Source organism: Hemitrygon akajei, chromosome 28 (genome assembly GCF_048418815.1).
Source record: "Hemitrygon akajei chromosome 28, sHemAka1.3, whole genome shotgun sequence".
Lineage (NCBI taxonomy): Eukaryota > Metazoa > Chordata > Chondrichthyes > Myliobatiformes > Dasyatidae > Hemitrygon > Hemitrygon akajei.
In genome coordinates this window covers 28825332-28840053 of record NC_133151.1, presented here as the reverse complement: position 1 = coordinate 28840053, position 14722 = coordinate 28825332, and the positions used below count along the sequence as shown (strand labels likewise).

At 42.8% G+C, this 14722-nt stretch overlaps 3 non-coding genes across 3 annotated transcripts; 1 reads left to right on the top strand and 2 right to left on the bottom strand.

Annotated features, from left to right (window-relative positions):
* Positions 1-10732: 10732 nt before the first annotated feature.
* Positions 10733-10804, top strand: trnag-ccc (transfer RNA glycine (anticodon CCC)). The gene has a single exon. It is a non-coding gene; the product is annotated as a tRNA-Gly (tRNA).
* A 1305-nt stretch (positions 10805-12109) lies between these two features.
* On the bottom strand, positions 12110-12183 carry trnan-guu (transfer RNA asparagine (anticodon GUU)). The gene has a single exon. It is a non-coding gene; the product is annotated as a tRNA-Asn (tRNA).
* Positions 12184-12313: 130 nt separating this feature from the next.
* On the bottom strand, positions 12314-12385 carry trnam-cau (transfer RNA methionine (anticodon CAU)). Its single transcript has one exon. It is a non-coding gene; the product is annotated as a tRNA-Met (tRNA).
* Between the last annotated feature and the right edge of the window lie 2337 nt (positions 12386-14722).

The window sequence follows — 14722 nt, the reverse complement described above, 5'->3', positions numbered from 1 at the left end:
TGGTAATACTTGATCAACATCGGGTTTAACTTTTTGCAAAATCTCTGCATAAAACACACCTAACTGTACTTTAATCTGTTCAGCCAGCTGTCTTCTTACGCACCTCACATTTTCAGGAACGGGGACATGATTGGACCACAATGCAGGACGCAGGCACTGAAGTACCAGGGGATGGACAGGATTGGGATGTCATGGCATGCCAGGGGTAATGCAGGCGGGGATGGATCCCGGATATCAGGCAGGCGGGGCAGGATTCCAGAGTTCGGGGGAAGCTGGAGGATCCCAGAGTTCAGGCGAGGCAGGAGGATCCCAGAGTTCAAGCAGGACAGGAGAGCACCCTGGGGCGGCTGCATAACTCCTGGGCAGGAACACGGTGGCCTGGGCAGAGCGCGGACTCCTGGGCAGGTGCGGGGCACAACTCTTCGGAAACGGAAAGGGTAGGAGGAAAGGTTAGGAGTCCTCTGGGCGGGCCGCATCCTGGGCAGGAACGCCTCCCAGGCGGAGACACGAAGGCCTGGACAAGGCGCGGACAACTGGGCAGGTGAGGGCACAACCCATCTGAGGTGAGAGGTAGGAAGACGGCCTGGCGTCCCCGGCGGTGGAAAGGGACAGGAAGGACAGAACCATCCGAGGGGTACGGGGACGGCCTGGCTTACCCGACGGAGGCAAGGGACAGGAAAGAATAGAACCACCCAAGGGGTAGCGGCGACGGCCTGGCCTACCCGACGGAGGCAAGGGAACAGAAGGGAGCTAGAACCAGGATGAGTAGCAGGACCACCGGGATACACCGGTAAATAGGGAGAAGCAAGCAGACAGCGCGGTCAAGGCGAATACTGTGGTACAGCGGCACAAGCGCACACGAGAGAAGCAGGAAAACAAGACGAACCTGAACAGAACCGATACAGAGCAGGTCAGAACCCGGGCAGGGTAACAGGGTACTAGCAGGTCAGAACCCGGGCAGAACAGGATACAGAGCTGGCCGGAAAACAGGGCAGAACCTGATTCGCAGCGGCCGGCAGACAGGGCAGTACAGGATTCGGAGCAGACGAACCAGGTACAGAACTAGTTAAACCGGCTTCAGCTCAGGATGACCCCTACTAGGCTCAGCCCCCGAGCCCCTTATAAACACCTGCCCCCTAATAGGCGACAGGTATACCTCCTTAAGCCAAGATGATCCAATGGCTCCTGGTGACAGGAGTCCGGAGTCTGCGGACTGGAGCAAGATCCAGAAGGCGGGCTCCGGACCGGACCCTAACACACATCGTTATAAACTGCACTATGTATTCCTCACAATTACAACAATTAAACGTTACACCTTCACAATCGTCATACTTGTGTTCCTACCACACTCACTACAACTTAATTTCCCATGCTATACTGCCACAACATGTCCAGACCTCTGACATTAGTAACATCGAGGCAGAGGTGGAATATAAGCTCATATTAGCTAACATATCAATACAGATAAACTCTCCATCCTTTCTCCATTTCTGACAACTTGTAATCTCTTTACTTTGCCTCCCAATAAATAGGTTTAATGATTTAATCTCTTCTATGAAAATCTCCACCGGAACACCGGTTCTAACTCCTGATACCTCTATTTTCATTGGCAACATAGATTATATCTTATTTTTATCCATATAATGTCCTCAAATGTCATGCTTTCTCGCAGTTTCTTATCCTAATAACACATCACCTCCTCTTAAGGTTTGAGCACACTCTATACTCCCTAAGGCAGATTTCAACTTTGTGGTTGATTTCAAATGACAAAACGTGTTGGAAATCCAAACAAAACACACACATTGCTGGAGGACATTAGGGCTGATGAATGGTCTCGGCTCGAAATGTCGACTGAACTTTCTTCCATAGATGCTGCCTACGCTGTTGAGTGTCTAGCAGCATCATGTGTGTTACTGCAGTTAATTTAATGGGATTGATAAAAGAAGGCTGTTCCAGGCCAATTTTTAACAATACCTTGAAGTCTTCATTCTTTTTTCCCCCCGAAGTATCCAGCCCTTACTCTCCATCAGTTGAAATCATTCCAATATTATGTTACTTTTTTTCAGTTTCCCAGATCTAGAGTCAACTTCATTTCAACCTTCACCCGCATTCACCAGAACCCACAATTTACGGTTCATTTTCCAGACGGAGAGTCCCCAACTGAACCTATATTATTTCCCTTCATCCCCACACATTCGCAGCCTACGAATCAACCGTCACTGCTTCTGAGCCAGTCAGCAACTCGACCCCTCTTCACACACAAAATGCTGGTGGAACGCAGCAGGCACTGTACTTCCTCCTATAGATGCTGCCTGGCCTGCTGCGTTCCACCAGCATTGTGTGTGTATTCTTTGAATTTACAGCATCTGCTAATTTCCTCGAACTGTCTTCATGCGTTCTGCTGTCAATCAGTTCTAGGGGCGGAGCCATGCAGCCTGTGCTCTCGAGTTGTACAACTAAGGAGAATGATATTGAATTTTGTAAGGTGGGGTTCCGATGACGTCATCGTCGAGAATGGCAGCTTAAGTCACTGGCTCCGGAAAAACGCTTATTAAGCCCCATTAACTCATCAAATATAGTATTTTTCAAAAAAATATTTGAACTGAAAAGAGGGGCAAGAATGGGAAAAAAAGAATAGTATTTTTTTAAAAAGCGACACTGCGGAGTCTGTGGCGGAGAGGAGTGCAGCGAGCAGCTCTCCTACCCGACCGCGTGCTAGCGAGGTGGACGCTGGGCCTCGTTCAGGCGAAGCGGCGAACATTGACAGATAGACCTCAGTATGTGCGGTTGGGAGACTGTAGGTCTGACACGGTGGTCAGCAGCACAGGAGCGCCACAGGGAACCGTACTCTCTCCGGTCCTGTTCACCCTGTACACATCAGACTTCCAATATAACTCGGAGTCCTGCCATGTGCAGAAGTTCGCTGATGACACGGCCATAGTGGGGTGTGTCAGGAATGGACAGGAGGAGGAGTATAGGAAACTGATACAGGACTTTGTGATATGGTGCAACTCAAACTACCTGCGTCTCAATGTCACCAAGACCAAGGAGATGGTGGTGGACTTTAGGAGATCTAGGCCTCATATGGAGCCAGTGATCATTAATGGAGAATGTGTGGAGCAGGTTAAGACCTACAAGTATCTGGGAGTACAGTTAGACGAGAAGCTAGACTGGACTGCCAACACAGATGCCTTGTGCAGGAAGGCACAGAGTCGACTGTACTTCCTTAGAAGGTTGGCGTCATTCAATGTCTGCAGTGAGATGCTGAAGATGTTCTATAGGTCAGTTGTTGAGAGCACCCTCTTCTTTGTGGTGGCGTGTTGGGGAGGAAGCATTAAGAAGAAGGACGCCTCACGTCTTAATAAGCTGGTAAGGAAGGCGGGCTCTGTCGTGGGCAAAGTACTGGAGAGTTTAACATCGGTAGCTGAGCGAAGGGCGCTGAGTAGGCTACGGTCAATTATGGAAAACCCTGAACATCCTCTACATAGCACCATCCAGAGACAGAGAAGCAGTTTCAGCGACAGGTTACTGTCGATGCAATGCTCCTCAGACAGGATGAAGAGGTCAATACTCCCCAATGCCATTAGGCTTTACAATTCAACTGCCAGGACTTAAGAACTTTTTTTAAAGCTATTATTAATGCTTTTTGAGTTAGTGATTTAGATGCATATCATATTATTACTGAGTTAAGTATTGTATGTAATGAGTTTTTGCTTCAACAAGTGTATGGGACATTGGAAAAAAAAATGTTGAATTTCCCCATGGGGATGAATAAAGTATCTATCTATCTATCTATCTATCTATCTATCTATCTATCTATCTATCTATCTATCTATCTATCTATCTATCTATCTATCTGATCGAAGTGCTGATAGAGATAAGGGAGTTCCAGAAAGAAATAAAGCAGCAGCTGCATGATATTAAGTCAGAGCTCGCCAACGTCAATCAAAAAATAGCGGTGCCAGAGACTCGAATTGAGAAGGTGGAAAATCGCGTTCAAAACGTTGAACGAATACAGAGTAAGACGACAAAAATATTAAATCACCAAGAAGGTATACTGCTTGACCTGGAGGGAAGATCACGATGGAAAAATATCAGAATATACAACGTTCCTGAAGGAGCGGAGGGCTCGTCTATGACGGAGTTTGTCGGAAAGTTGCTGCGGGACGCGCTGGAGCTACCCTCAACTATGGAGCTGGAAATCGAGTGAAAGCATCGCGCCTTAGTCCCGAAGTCTACCCAAGATAAGCCACGTTCAATAATAATTAAATTCCTTTGGTACAGCACCAAGGCAGAGATACTACGAAGGGCCTAGGGTAAGAAGAGAGCGTTTTAGACGGTAAAGTAATATATTTCGACCAAGCTTACACCCTCAGCGGTCCTGCAGAAACGTAAAGAATACTCTGAAGTAAAGCGAGTACTAAAGCAAATAAAAAAGATTAGATTTCAAACACCGTACCCTGCTAAACTTCGAGTGTTTTATGACGACGGGACGTGGATGGTTAAAAACAAGGTAAAGTTCATTTTTGAAATGTCACTGGTCTATTAAATCCAATCAAACGTAGTAGAATTTTATCCAAAATGAAAAAAACGAACAAGCCCATGTAGTATATTTACAGGAAACTCATTTAAGTGATAATGAGCATGGAAAACTAAAAAGAATTGGCTTCACTAATTTGTTTTTCTCCTCATATAAATCAAGACATCGGAGAGGAGTTGCAATTCTTATCTCAAGTAAGCTAAATTTTGAAAAAAATATTCGAAATGGGAGATAAAGAGGGCAGATATATTCTGGTAAGGGGGAGTATAGACGGAAATTCAGTTACTCTATTGAATATATACGCACCCCGGGAAGTGATATTGGTTTCTTTCAGAAAATTACTGATATTATGGTAACGGAAAGAGAAGATCTCCTTATATGTGGGGAGACTTAAATTTACAATTACAACCAAACTTAGACTCTTCCAATAGAAAAACCTATGAAATAAAATCTTTACATAAGAATGTTAATACACTTTTTGAGGATGTTGGTTTAATTGATAGGACCTGTTCCCCGACAGAAGGGATTACACTCATTATTCTATTCTGTATATGCAAGAATAGACTATTTCATAACACTTGAAAAAAAGACAAAGACAAAATAAACACCTGTGGAACTGGGACAATAGATGTAATTGACCATGCACCTACATATTTATCTGTTGATTTTGACCTACAACCAAAGAATACTATTTGGAAACTAAATTCAAGTCTACTCAATGATCCGTTCTTTAAGGAACAATTTTAAAAAAAAATGGTCTCTACGTAGAATTTAATGATAATGGAGAAGTTTCTCCTCCCATTTTATGGGATATACTGAAGAAGTTCTTAACAGAGAACATTACAGCAAAATCTTCACATAAGAAAAGAAAATAAGGAATAAAACATTAGAGGAATTACAAAATTGGCTGAAAGAACTAGAGAAAAAAACACAAATTGAATTTGGCACAGGATACATTAGGGGAAATTAAAAGAATTAGGAATGAAATTAAGTATTTGGCTACGCAAGAGATCAGGAAAAATTTAATGTTTCTGAAACAGAGACATTATGAAAGTGGATCGAAATCTATGAAAATACTGGCGTGGAAACTGAAAAAAAAAGATAGCAGAAAATACTATTCATAGAATTAGAGACCCAGGGATGAAAATGATAAAAAAAAAGATAAGTGAAATTCAAGAAGCTCTTGAAGAGTTTTACAAAACTCTAAATTCCAAAGTTCCGGGGGAAGCCTAACTCAAATTGACACCTTTGACACCTTCTTTTATTCTCTAGACTTATCCACGTTAAGCGAAGAACAAAATAGAACGATGACTGCTGACATAACTGAAGTTGAATTTAAAGGTGCAATTAGCAGGCTTAAATTAAGCAAGTCACCAAGGTCAGATGGGTATATGGCAGAGTGTTACAAAGAATTTAAAAATGAGTTAATTCCAGTTTTACTCCCCACACTGAACTGGGCTCTAAAAAAGGCACAAAAGTCACCCAGTTAGAAAAAAGCGGTAATCTTAGCTATACCGAAAGAAGGCAAGGATAAAATGGAATGCGGGTCATTTAGACCAAATATCCGTTCTTAATGTGGATTGTAGATTAATTCCCTCCACAATGGCCAAACGATTAGAGTAGTTTCTACCCATACTGATACGTAACGATCAGACAGGTTTTATACGACAATGTCAGACACAAGACAATATACGAAGGACACTTCACACTATGTATCATATACAAACAAATTAAATCGAAGCAATAGTGATAAGCGTGGACGCTGAAAAAAAGCAATTGATTCGGTTAATTAGAATTTTCTTTACAGAGTTTTACATAGATTTGGTTTCCAAGACACAATTATTAAAACTATACAGGCACTATATGACAATCCTACTGCTAGGATTAAAATCAATGGATATTTATCAAATAGTCTTACCCTAGAAAGGGGCACGAGACAGGGTTGTGCATGGTCACCGATACACTTCGCGTTATATCTGGAACCATTAGCTCAATACATCAGACAAAATGAAGATATCAGGTGAATTACCATTAAAGGGACGGAGCATAAATTGCCGTGTTATGTGGATGAAGTTTTCATCTATCTAGGGCAACCAACATACTCTTTACCTAAATTGATGCAATCCTTTGAAAAATATGGTCAATTATCAGGATACAAGATCAACATAGATAAAACCCAATTACTTTCATATTACTATAGCCCACCAAGAGATATTGAAAGTAGATACCCCTGGGCATTGCACACAGGGTCTTTCAAATATTTGGGCATCATTATGCCAAAAGATTTGGCAAAATTATCATAATGTAATCATCAGACTTTATATTAAAAACAAATAAGGAAGATGTGGCAAGATGGAACCTGATTCCTTTTGTCAGTCTCAGTACAAGGATTGAGACTATTGAAATGAATCTACTGCCCAGACTGTTATATCTCTTTCAGACCCTACCAATAGAGATTAATCAAAATTAATGCAATGAATGGAATAAGGTGTTATCAAGGTATATTTTGCAGGGTAAAAGGCTTGGAGGTCGTCTCAAAACTTTGCAATTAGCAAAGGAAAAGGGGGGCTGGGGCCTACCTTCTCTTAGAAATTATTATTTTGCAGCGCAGTTCAGAGATGTGATATGTTGGTGCAACTCATCATATGACGCTCAATTGAAAAGAAAAACAATACTTCCCATCTCCATACAAGCAATTCTGGCTGATAGCAACCTGCAAATGTACATAAATACTATTGATAGCCCATGGGTGAAATTGACTCTTAAAATATGGAAAACTACTATAAAATAATATAATCTAGAGGGAAATATTGCAATTCTTAAATGATGTGCATATGACTCTGATTTTATACCAAATAAATTGGATGCTGGATTTAAGGACTGGACAGCTAATGTAATATCAGTTCTTCGCAACATAATGAAAGAAGGAACACTGCTCAGCTTTGAAATGCTTAAAGATAAACAATTATTAGAAAAACAAGATTTTTATCGGTATTTACAGATGTGACAATATGTTAATAAGACGCTTAAAAATGTAACCAAGGCAAGTACATGGTTGATAGAGCTATTTAGAAACCATATAATACAGATAATGGCAATAGCGTCATTTCAGGCATGTATAAGTGGTTGTCAAATCTTAAACCACATTCGACTTCATACATTAAAACAAAATGGGAGAAGGAAGGAGGGATAATTATATCTGAGGAAGAATGGACATCAAGACGGAGGTATCAATGGAAGTGAACCAATTCACAGAAATGGAGGCAGTTTGGATGGAAAAACTTGATAAGATATTTTATTACACTCTCTGAGAAATCCCATTATGATAGTAACCTCCCTGTTTGCTGAGAAATTGTGGAAATCAAAATGCAAATCAATATCATAATTTTTGGGACTGCCCTGTTATCAAAAACTATTGGAGGGGGATACACAATGTTCTAATTTCGGAGATTTGTGATATATATGATTATATGATATAAATATACAATGCCTGAAATAGATCTTATGGAAATGTTCGTTTGAAGATGAACATCAATTAAAAAAAAAATAAAGAATGAATTGCGTAAGGTAAAGGGAACAAGTAGGGAAGTTATGGAAAAGATGATGACTAAATGAGCGGAAGTACTGGTGCTTTCGAAGAATATAAAGTGGATAAATCTCAGATCCTGACAGGATATTCCCTAGGACTTTGAGGGAAGTTGGTGTCGCAGGGGCTCTGGCAGAAATATTTCAAATGTCATTAGAGATGGGGATGGTGCCGGAGGATTGGCGTATTGCTCATGTGGTTCCATTGCTTAAAAAGGGTTCTCAGAGTAAACGTAGCAATTATAGGCCTGCATTTTTGACGTCAGTGGTGAGTAAATTAATGGGAAGTATTCTTATAGATGGCGTTTATAATTATCTGGATAGACAGGGTCTAAATAGGAACAGTCAACATGGATTTGTGCGTGGAAGCTCATGTTTGACAAATCTTATTTACATTTTGAAGAGGTTACTAGGAAAGTTGACGAGGGTAAAGCAGTGGATGTTGTCTATATGGACTTAAATAAAGCCTTTGACAAGGTTCCACGCGAAAGGTTAGTTAGGAAGGTTCTATCATAAGGTATTAATAATGAAGTAGTAAAATGGATCCAACAGTGGCTGGATGTGAGATGCCAGATAGTAGTGATGCATAACTGTTTGTCTGGTTGGAAGCCGGTGACTAGTGGTGTGCCTCAGTGATCTGTAGTGGGTCAAATGATGTTTGTCATATACATTAATGATCTGGATGATGGGGTGGTAAATTGGATTAGTAAGTATGCAGATGATACTAAGATAGGTGGCGTTGTGGATAATGAAGTACGTTTTCAAAGCTAGCAGAGAGAATTAGGCGAGTTAGTAAAATGGGCTGAAAGATGGCAGATGGAGTTTAATGCTGATAAGTGTGAGGTGTTACATTTCGGTAGGACTAATCAATATAGGACATACTTGGTAAATGGTATGGTCATTTTGGATTGCAGTGGAGCAGAGTGATCTAGGAATAATGGTGCATATTTCCCTGGAGGTGGAATCTCATGTGGATAGGGTGGTGAAGAAAGGATTTGGAATGCTGGCCTTTATAAATCAAAGCATTGAGTATAGCAGCTCGGTTGTAATGTTAAAATTGTACAAGGGATTGGTGAGGCCAAGTTTGGAGTACTGTGTACAGTTCTGGTGACGGAATTATAGGAAAGATGTCAACAAAATAGAGAGTACAGAGGAAATTTACCAGAATGTTACCTGAGTTTCAGCACCGAAGTTGCAGAAGTTTGAGGGGGGCTTGATAGAGGTATTTAAAATTATGCGGTAGATAGATAGATTTGACATGGATGGGCTTTTTCTATTGAGAGTAGGGGAGATTCAAACAAGAGTTGAGAATTAGGGGGCAAAAGTTTAGGGGTAACACGAGGGGGAACTTATTTACTCAGAGTTTTATCTGTGTGGAACGAGATTCCGGTAGATGTGGTAGAGGCAGGTTCGATTTTGTCATTAAAAACAAAGAATAGGTATATGGACAGGAAGGGAATGGAGGGTTTTGGGCTGAGTGTGGGTAGGTGGGACTAGGAGAGAGTAAGCGTTCGGCACGGACTAGAAGGACCGAGATGGCCTGTTTCCGTGCTGCAATTGTTATATCGTTATGTAGTCATAAATCCTAAGCGTACCTTCCTCCGGTAGACTTTCTTAGTGTCTGTTCGGAGGGTCCTGAACTGCGGGAAGAGCAGAGTGTGTTTAAACCCGGCGGTAAACATGTGGATATGGTATCGTTCTCTCCAATGTGTTTCAGCTGTTTCTTTGCAAGTCTTCTCCACACAGTCACCCAGATAAATTGAGAGGATCGGCATGAATGCTGGGAAAGTGCCGGAGTTCATATCTCACAGCAACAGTCCCTGTTTAATGTTTCGGAGTGAATGATTCGGTCACTGAGTGTAACGCCGAACGGCATTGAGATACACTTACGATGAGGGAAAACTGAAAAAAAAAACGCTGAACAGAACGTCCCTTGTTCTCAGCAAACTCTCCAGTTCCGGGCTATTTGCACACTAGATTGTCTCATCTTCTAATCCCGTCCTCAGTTGAAACAGGAAAATGGTCTCCCCATTGATGAATTGAACACCGGTCTCCTGCGAGACAGGCAGCAGTTGAACTAACGAGGAATAAACAAGAGTGTGGGATCTGCCATACGGATGTCAGGGGTTAGGAGAGTTCATAAAGTCGCTCTGATGTTTGTTTGTTTGTTGAGTGTAGAGCTGGCGCTTTTTACTCATCTCCTCCTCACTGTGTGACTGCAGGGATCTCAGCATTCTTTAGTGATTCAGTCATTTCCTGAGTTCAAGGACTGGCCAAAGGAATGGATTTCATTATCGTCCAACTGCGTGTTGTTTTAACCAATATTGATAATCAGGATTGTTTCCCATTTACTGATAGATGAAGCAGGAAACCATTTGTAGCCCTTCGAATCTCTCGGGTCGATTCACTCGGATTCCAGGTGCTGTGTTTCTCTGGTCTCTCGGAAAGTCGCGACATCCATTGGTCAGAAAAGGACCCGCAACATTCTGAGGAATGATCCTTCAAAAACACTGACAATCCTTCAAAAACACTGAAACTGGCAATCGAGTGAAAGAATCTTATAGCACTAGAGAACATTCAGTAACCAAATCTTGTTTGTAACAGGGTGCGATGGTGGTGTAGTGGTGAGCATAGCTGCTTCCCAAGCAGTTGACCCGGGTTCTATTCCCGACCATCGCAGGGTGTACACTTTTAGACTTAAAAATAACCTCTCACCGAGCACTATGAACGCAGAATGGGCAACTTGCTGTGAGTGAAATGGATCAGATGGAATCCTCATGTAGGATGATCGAGGACCCCAAACTGAATGAAAAACACATTAGACCCGGGAATACTGTGAGTTCGAAGGGCTCGGTTCGAGGAAACGCACACTTTCTGGTCAAATCGAACATACATGTTCTTGAGCAAAGACACAACGTGGCCCAGATGTGCACTCATTCTCCTCTTTCGGTGTATGTGACTGAAACACGTAGAACAGATTCAATTCCCACTGAGCCCGTTGCGGCAGCAGTAGGAAGCGCCGGCCTCCGGACAGCGCAGAATTTCCCAGCTGGTAATGAAACACAGCAGAAAAAAGAGCTGAGATCACAGAGAGGGAACAGTGAGAGAGGGTTTCACTGAACTATCATCAATGGGAAGATTCAAACTTCTTCAGAGTAGGCATCCCCTATTGACATCAATGGATCTGGGGTTGAGAGGATGGACGGCTTTAATTTCTTCGGCATACACATCACCGAGGATCTCACGAGGTCTGTACATAACGGCTGCATGGTGCAAAAAGTCCCAACAGCGTCTCTTTTACCTCAGACGGTTGAAGAAGTTTGGTATGGGTCCCGAAATCTTAAGGACATTCAGCAGGAGTAGAATTGACAGCATCACTGCCTGGTATGGGAACTGTACTTCCCTCAATCGCAGAACTCTGCAGAGTGCGGTACGGCAGCCTAGCGCATCTGTTGATGTGAGCTTCCCACTACTCAAGACATTTACAGAGACACGTGCGTAAAAAGTTCCCGAGGGGTCATTGAGGACCGAGTCACCCCCATCTCCATCTGCTCCAGCTGCTACCATCCGGGAAAGAGTAACGCAGCAGAAAAGCCAGGACCAACAGGCTCCGGGACAACTTCTTCCAACAGGCCATCAGACTGGTTAGTTCACGTTGATTTACTATAAATTGTACATTGCGCATTTCGATGGAGAGTAACGTAAATATTTTTACTCCTCGTGTATGTGAAGGACGTAATTAATAAAGTCAATTCAATTCAATTCCACGGAAGAGACTTCACGGTGCAGTAGTCGAATCACAAACGAGAAAATGTGCGGATGGTGGAAATCCAAGCAACACACGCAAAATGCTAGTGGAACTAGCAGGCTGATTCGTGATGCTGAAGAAGAAATATCGACTGTGTACTTTAATCCATCGATGCTGCTGCACATTTTCTCTTGTATGCGAGAGAGTAATAAAACAGCTACAGTACTGATCAGTAGCGTCCCTGGGTGGGCTCGAACCACCAACCTTTCGGTTAACAGCCGAACGCGCTCACCGATTGCGCCACAGAGACGACAATTCGAAGAAAGAAGAAGAAATAACACATTTCAATTGAAATGCAGTTTCGTTTTATACATGCATAAAGTGACACATTTGTATTTTAAACCACGAGGATGAATAAGCGCTGCCGCCAAAAGAAAATCTAGCAGAGGATGGTTTCGATCCATCGACCTCTGGGTTATGGGCCCAGCACGCTTCCGCTGCGCCACTCTGCTATCATGAGTAGTACTAAATGTTGCACTGTGATGTTGTACATTGTTTTGTGTGTGTGTCTCTCTGTCTTGGTCTGTACATGTATGGGTCCGTGTGTGTTTGGGTGTGTACACGTGTCATTTTTGTCTGTCTCTGTGTCTATATATGTCTGGGTCCCTGCTGTCTTTTCCCGCATTCATACCCACTTCCTCCACTTTCCTTCGTTCATTCCCTGCTTTTCCTCTTTCCCTTTTTCTCCACATTCTTTTCATTCTTCCCTACTTTCTGGCCCACCCAGTTATTATCTCTGTGCCGTATATGCTCTATCCGTCTTGCACCTGGTTCCCGACATCTCGCCACTGAATATGTTTTACATTATATAATTGTTCAGACGGAGAATTCATCCCTCTTGTGTTTTTTTTTAATTTAAATAACGACGTTTTCACCCAGAGCAGGGACTCAACAGCGTGGTCCTATTAACTTCCTAATCCTGTCCTGATGATTGAATGACCGTCGGAGTTCCTTCAGTGTTGAACCAGCAGATCAACTAGTGAAGCGGAACTTGCGACATTAATGTACTGCAAACGCTGACTTCAAATGCAACAATTCCTCCGCCGGCATTAACTGTTGCTGTCATGTTCAGACCATCACAGCCGGACCAGTTAGTGACAGACGGGGAGATGTGGAGTATCGCTGATGCTTCGGCCTCCCTGCAAAATGGGGCTGTTTTCCCATTTCTCCACCAAAACTGTCTAATTGAAACAGTATATATCGGTTTTTAACTCTCCCACGTAGGACGGTGTAAAGACAAACTGGCAGGTGCCTGTCCTGTGGCCAACTGCGTTACTCCAGCATTTTGTGAATATTGCTCGGAATGTCGCCATCTGGGATTTCCCGCCGATTTTTCAGTTCACAGTCACCAACCTAGAGGTGCCGATCCTCCATTGAAATATATCCGGGTTGTCAAATGTGCTGGAATCCTCTTTCTGAGTAACCAATCACAAAGAGCGAACATTGAAAGGTAGAAAACAAAAGTCGGAGGGGATATCCAGTTTCTCCAGCCTGCTCTGCCATTCAATCAGATCCTGCCTCGATTTCTCGAACTTCCGGTAATGTCCCATCCCTTTCAAAATTCCTCATCTCCGGTTCCCTCTCTCACCTTATCTCCTTGCCTGCCCATCGCCTTCGTCTGATGCTCCTCCTGTGTTTGCTTTCTTCCATGGCCTTCTGTCCTCTCCTATCAGACTCCCTCTTTTCCAGTCCTGTATCGCTTTCGCCAAACTACTTCGCAACTGTTTGCTTCCCCACAGCCCCTCCCGGTTTCACCCATCACCTTGCTACTCATTTTCCTCTCTCACCCTTTTAATTCTACTACTCATTCCCCCCCACCTCCAGTCCTCTGTAGGGTGTCCCCCCGAAACCTCGACTGCTCTCTTTTCCACAGATGCTGCCTGGCCTGATGAGTTCCTCCAGCATTTCATATGTGTTGATCCGTGTCTTCTATCTCACTTACTAAACCCGTGAATCTGCTTCCTCTCAGCATCTTCCCAAATCTTTGATTAAGTAGATATTCTGAGAAGTGTTCTTATATTGCAAAAATAAAATTTGAATTGATTAATTGATTAAAAACTATTAATACATACCAAAACAAGCCGCAGAAAATGTTTTTGGTTTTTCTTTTGATTAAAGAAATTGTCCCTTTCCCTCCTAGAGGCAGAATCTTGATATGTGTTGTTTGTCTGGTCTGGGAATGAGTTCCCAAGCATTAAATTGATATTAAATCTGCCGGTGACTCCCCCCCCCCCACACACACACACAGTTAAATGCAGAAAGCTCAGTAGCTAGAAAACTGAAACAGTAAATGTGACAAACACAGTGAGAATATTGGACAAGAACAGGCCTGGAAATACCTCAGAAGAATTGTCTAAATATTAGCTGAATGCGGACATGAATAAATACGCGATGGTCATAACCCCCTGGCAGCGTGTTATGCCTTTGAGAGACGGCGCTCTGGAAGACAACAACGGAAGTAACACTGGAAGCATTGTGACGTCGTTAAGCTATCACCGAAGTGGAGTTATAGGAGTGAGTTGGCAAACTCAGCACAGAAAGTGAAATGAAAGAAGTGAGAAGGAAATCTATGAGAAAATCCGAGTGAGAGCACACTGCGGATGGTGAGGGACGAGGGAGTAGCAGCGAGGGAAGGATGAGGGAGGAAGTATAAATTCCTCAGTGTTATCACTTCAGATTCTCTATCCTGGTCCCGGTAAATACTTCATATTACAAATAAAGCATGGAAGCGTTCTACATGTCATCGAAAAGTTTGACAGACTTCAATAGATGTGTGGCGGAGAGCATAT